This window comes from Triticum aestivum, chromosome 6B (assembly GCF_018294505.1).
Source record: "Triticum aestivum cultivar Chinese Spring chromosome 6B, IWGSC CS RefSeq v2.1, whole genome shotgun sequence".
NCBI classification, from domain to species: domain Eukaryota; kingdom Viridiplantae; phylum Streptophyta; class Magnoliopsida; order Poales; family Poaceae; genus Triticum; species Triticum aestivum.
This window is the reverse complement of record NC_057810.1, coordinates 639,461,721-639,467,720: the sequence shown is the minus strand read 5'-3', so window position 1 is coordinate 639,467,720 and position 6,000 is coordinate 639,461,721.

Genomic DNA, 6,000 nt, shown 5'->3' with positions numbered 1-6,000 from the left:
CAATGCGTAGACTTAAATAACACTTACCGGCCGTCGTTCCTCATTGACGCATTTCTGTCATAAATGGCACCCACGCCTCGTGTTATGCCCCACTATGCCAGGGGCTTCATAGTATTCATGATATGGCAACAAAGGCTGACCACCTTTTCGGTCGCTCAGCACCCCGAACTTATAGAACTATATGCATCAGCTCCGAATCATGTCTTGGGTCATTAGTTGGGTTTGCCCGGCTCCCATGTTTTGGTACCTTACATTCCGCTCCATCGGCTAAGGTAGCGCTGGGAGAACTACTGCGATTGTGTCTCGGTTCTTCCGGATGAGCACCTCAGTAGAGAAAGCTGAAAACTGACTGTCATGATAGAGCGAGAGCTGGTCAGCTGTTCGAGAGGTTGTAAAATCTTTAAAGATTTATTCCACATAATGCCATTTTAAATGCAAAGTGCGACGGATCAGTCTTCCGACCAGGCGCCGATAGAGCCCCTAGTACGGTCTTCCGAACACCAGGGGATACGCCCACCATACTTGAATTCCTATGGCTATGTGAGAGTGATAAAACCCTATAGTCTGATTGCCTGGTTCATGGTGAGGAACACCTCCTTAAAAGGACCCAACAATGGGATAAAGAGTGTTCAGGTATGTCCCGAACACCCCCATACTTTTTACGTGGGGGCAGAAGCCGACGACTGGCCAACTCTCAGGATTTATATACACTAAACAGCCGCACAGGAAGAACAAAAGTTCACATAAACAGGCAATAAATAATAAAAGTGCCATTATCCCGCATTACAAAGAATGGCATGACTGCCTTCAGGGAAATATAGTGTCTTTGGTACACTGATCCGCCACAAGGCGGGCTCCTTTCAGGACACCCTCATAGTACAACTCGAGCTTGCGATGCTCCTTACCCTCTGGTGGTCCCTCAGTCATCAGCTTCTCAGCATCAAGCTTCCCTCAGTGCACCTTCGTACGGGCAAACGCCATGCGTGCACCCTCTTTGCAGACCGATCGCTTAATGACATCGAGCCGAGGGCAAGCACCAACAATCCGCTTCATGAGTCCGAAGTAACTGCTTGGAATTGGCTCCGCGGGCCACAGCCGGACAACCAAGTCCTTCATGGCCAGTTCGGCCGCCAGGTGCAGTTTGACCAGCTGCTTCAGCTGATCGATAAAGGGCACCGGATAATTCGGCGCCAAATACTGCGACTAGAAACGCTTCTCCGCAGACTTCTTCTCCTCGGTCCGGTAGAATTGGGCGGCATCTGATATCCTGCATGGCAGATCCGCAAACGCCCCTGGAGAAACCAGAATTCAGCTTGTCGCTTAGCGTTCCTCCCATTACTATGCAAAAATGGCCTTGAGTACAAAAGGACTTACCAGCCGCAACCTTCCGGGCCTCCTGAATGTCCTTTAGAGCACCTCGGGCTTCTTCCCGAGCATCCTCTACGGCTTGGAGAGCAAGGGCGAGTTCTGATTCTTTTCCTACTAGACTCTGCTCCAAGGCCTCGCTTTTCTTCACGGCCTCCTGGAGCTCTCGCTTAGCTTCAATGACCCTGGCCTCGTGCTTCTCATGAAGAGCCTGTTCGGCGGCGGCCTTATTGTCGGCTTCGGCCACAGCCTTCTTCAGTGCCTCAATTTCGGCACTCGCCCCTAGAGCATACAATACAAATATTTTAGTCAAGCACAACTTCTAATTCGTGCTCAACTTAGCACAACGTTTCGACATACCTTGCTTGTCCTCCAACTGCTTCTTCACACGGCCAAGTTCCTCTTCGGCCCGTTCCAGACGTTGCTTTAGTCCGGACACCTCCGCACTATGAGCGGCGGTCGTCTCTACGGACGCCTGTTTTCAAATAAAGGGATACACGTCATTAACTGAGTCTCCTGCAAAGCGGATGATTTGATCCCCTGTCCGGCTTTCTCTCTCTTTCGTCGGACAGTGCATCAGGGGCTACTACTCATACTGTGACAATCTCCAAAAGGTTTCTAAAAACATACCTCAAAGCCCTTTATAAGGCTAAGGCAGGACTCATTCAGTCCGCTCTCGGCGGACTGAATCTTTTCAATCACCGCACCCATGAGGGTGCGATCTTCATCGACGATGGACGCACTCTTTAGCACCGTCGATAGGCCGCCCGACAACTCTGCTTGGACAGAGGTTGCTGGCGGAGCGGGCGGGCCTCCCCCCGTCAAAGGTAGCTGCTCGCCCGATCCAGGAGCCCCAAAGGTCTCCAGGATCGTGTCCGGTCGCGGGCCGAATCCAAGATTGCCCCCGCCATTGACAAACATGGGAGCCGCTGCTCCCATGTGTCCGGTCCCAGGGATATGCCCCCCTGGTCCGGGCCCCGCTGAGACGACACCTCAGTGTCGCACCTAGGCTTCGGGGAAGGGGCCTCTGGAGGCGTCTCGCTCGCCAGGGCATCGGAGCTCAGCAAATCCTCCGATGAGGACTGTCCGGCGTGGGACCTCGCCGGGCTGTACACAATATGGTGATAGTTAAAACTACTACATCCTAATGACCTCAGGCACGTAGGTGTGTGCGGGTTTCGTATACTTACGACTTTACCAGGGGCTGGGCCCTGGGATCCCACTCCGGGCTGCTATCAGCAGCCGTGGTGGACGCCTCAGGGAGGGAACCTTTCCCCCTCTTTGGTGATTCGGCCTCTAGGGATGAGGAAGCCGTCCTTTTCTTCCCTCCCCCTGCGGGGGACTCGTCTTCTTCCTCCTCATCTTCATCTTCAGAGGAGAGATGGTCGTGGGAGTCTTCAGATTTTGTGTCTGAAGCATCATGAAGACAGCAGCCACTCCGGGTCTTCTTGACCTTCTTGGAGACCTCTTTCTTCGGCGCCTCATAAGGCACTGGGACCAGCATCATCGTGAAGAGGTCCGGCCGGTTCCTCCGGCAGTGGGGCTGGATAGTATATCCGCTCCACCTTTTTCGTCGGTTCCTAGGATTATTATAGAAAGCATGATAAAAGCGTCTCCCTCAGGACACGTCAGCAAAAACATGGATGGACATAGCACAACAATGACTTGCCGGACTCGCAGAACGGCATAGTTGATACCGGCGGTCCTCGGCGGAGCCCGGCCACGGTTTGTCGGACTTGAAGAGCACCTTCCAGATGTCCTTGTGGGAGGAGTCATAGAGCTCCTGTAGTGTCTGGTTTTCGGCCGGGTCATATTCCCACAAATTGCAGGCTCGGCACTAGCAAGGGAGAACTAGGTGAACTAACATCACCTAGACTACATTGACAAGTTTGACATCCTTGTCGACCACGCTCTGGACGCGAGTTTGGAGCATCGACAGCTCGTCGAATGAGGACCACTTCAGGCCCTTGTTGGGCCAGGACGTGAGCCGCAATGGGGCTCCGGATCTGAATTCGGGAGCAGCGACCCACTTTTTACCGTGCGGTTCGGTGATATAGAACCACTGCTGCTGCCACTCCTTGACAGAATCATTGAAGGCGTTGGTCGGCATACAACCTTGGGCATCTTTCTCACCATGGCACCGCCACATTATGCGTGCTCGCGATTCACCACCTTGGGCTTCACGTTGAAGATTTTCAGCCATAAGCCGAAATGGGGCGAAATACAGAGAAAAGCCTCAGACACAACGACGAACGTCGAGATGTTAAGGAAAGAATTCGGGGAAAGGTAATGAAAATCAATCCCATAATAATGCATAATGCTGCGAACAAATGGGTGAAGGGGAAACCCGAGCCCGCGGACAAAATGAGGAAGGAACACGACCCTCTCGTGGGGCTCCGGAGTGGGGACGATCTGTCCCGCCGGTGGAAGACGATGGCCGATTTTCTTGGCCAAGTACCCGGACTCTCGGAGGTTTTTGATATCCCTCTCCCGGACGGTAGAGGCCATCCATTTGCCTCCTGCTCCAGATCCGGACATCTTCGGAATCTCTCTTCGGTGGAGAAGAAGAGTTCTTGGGCGCTAGGGCTCGACCAAAGGGGAATGGACTAGCGGAAGGAAAAGGCGTGGGCAAAAAAGGAAGAGACCCTATCTCTTTATAGAGGCAGTAAAAAGCTTTTGTGCCTCCCCACTTGCCTGGTGGAACCCGCTCGTTCCCCACTCGCCGCAATTGACGGTGCGGTTGGGCTACCCATACCCGTATTGATGAGAATCCCGTAATCAGGTGACACGATCTCTGCTTCGGCAAGACGTGCAAAGGAAACCGCCTCACAATATGCGCTGTGGCTGGTTGTGGGAAAACGATTCGAATAATGACTCGACCGTGGTGTCATGTCACGCCGTACAAAAATTGCTAGTAGATCAGATTTATGAAGTGCTATGCTCTCTACGGTGGTATGTGAAGATCGTCTTGCGGATCCGGATGCGATTCAAGTGTTCGATAATTACTTTGGAGTATTCGGAGATGGAACCCGCCTTGCAATGTCGGACTCATCGTCATTGAAGCATGGTTCAGGGGCTACTGAGGGAGTCCTGGATTAGGGGGTATCCGGACAGCCGGACTATATACTTTGGCCGGACTGTTGGACCGTGAAGATACAAGACTCAAGACTTCGTCCCGTGTCCGGATGGGACTCTCCTTTGCGTGGAAAACAAGCTTGGTGATCCAGATATTATATTTCCTTTTTTGTAACCGACTCCATGTAAACCCTAGCCCTCTCCGGTGTCTATATAAACTGGAGGGTTTAGTCCTTAGAGAAAGAATCATAATCATCGTAGGCTAGCTTCTAGGGTTTAGCCTCTACGATCTCGTGGTAGGTCAACTCTTGTAATACTCATATCATCAAGATCAATCAAGCAAGAAGTAGGGTTTTACCTCCATCGAGAGGGCCCGAACCTGGGTAAACATTGTGTCCCTTGCCTCCTGTTACCATTAGCCTTAGACGCACAGATCGGGACCCCCTACCCGAGATCCGCCGGTTTTGACACCGACAGGGGGCCATATGGGGCCCACGAGGTAGGGGGCGCGCCCAGGGGGTAGGGCGCGCCCTCCACCCTCGTGACCAAATGGTGGGTCCCCGTGGTATGTTCTAAATGCCAGAATTTCTCAAATATTCTACAAAAAATCATACTCAATTTTCGGGTGGAGAACTTTTATTTTCAGGGTATTTGTTATTGCACAGATAATTCAGAAAACAGACAGAAAATACTATTTTTGCTTTATTTAAACTAGATAACAGAAAGTAAAAAGAGGGTACAGAGAGTCGTGCTTTCTAACTTCATCTCATGCTCATCAAAAGGAATCCACTAACAAGGTTGATCAAGTCTTGTTAACGAACTTCTTCCGAATAACATGAAACCGGAGAATTTTCGAATAACACTAGATTACCCCAACGGGGATATGCATGTCCCCAACAATAAGAATATCATATTTCTTTTTGACGGTAGGAAGAGGGAATTATAAACCTTCAATAGTAATTGTTGAAATTTTTCCAATAGAATTGATACTATGAACTTGAGGTTGTTTCTTCAGGAAGTGTATGGTATGCTCATTACCATTAACATGAAAAGTGACATTGCCTTTGTTGCAATCAATAACAGCCCCTGTAGTATTTTGAAAAAGTCTACCAAGGATGATCGACATACTGTCATCCTCGGGAATATCAAGAATAACAAAGTCTATTAAAATAGTAACGTTTGCAACCACAATAGGTACACCCTCACAAATACCGATGGATATAGCAATTGATTTATTAGCCATTTGCAATGAGATTTAAGTAGGTGTCAACTTATTCAAATCAAGTCTACGATACAAGGAGAAAGGCATAACGCTAACACCAGCTCCAAGATCACATAAGGCAGTTTTAACATAGTTTCTTTTAATGGAGCATGGTATAGTTGGTACTACTGGATCTCCAAGTTTCTTTGGGATTCCACCCTTAAAAGTATAATTGGCAAGCATGGTGGAAATTTCAGCTTCCGGTATCTTTCTTTTATTTGTAACAATATCTTTCATATACTTGGCGTAAGGATTCATTTTAAGCATATCAGTCAAACACATACGCAAAAAGATAGGTC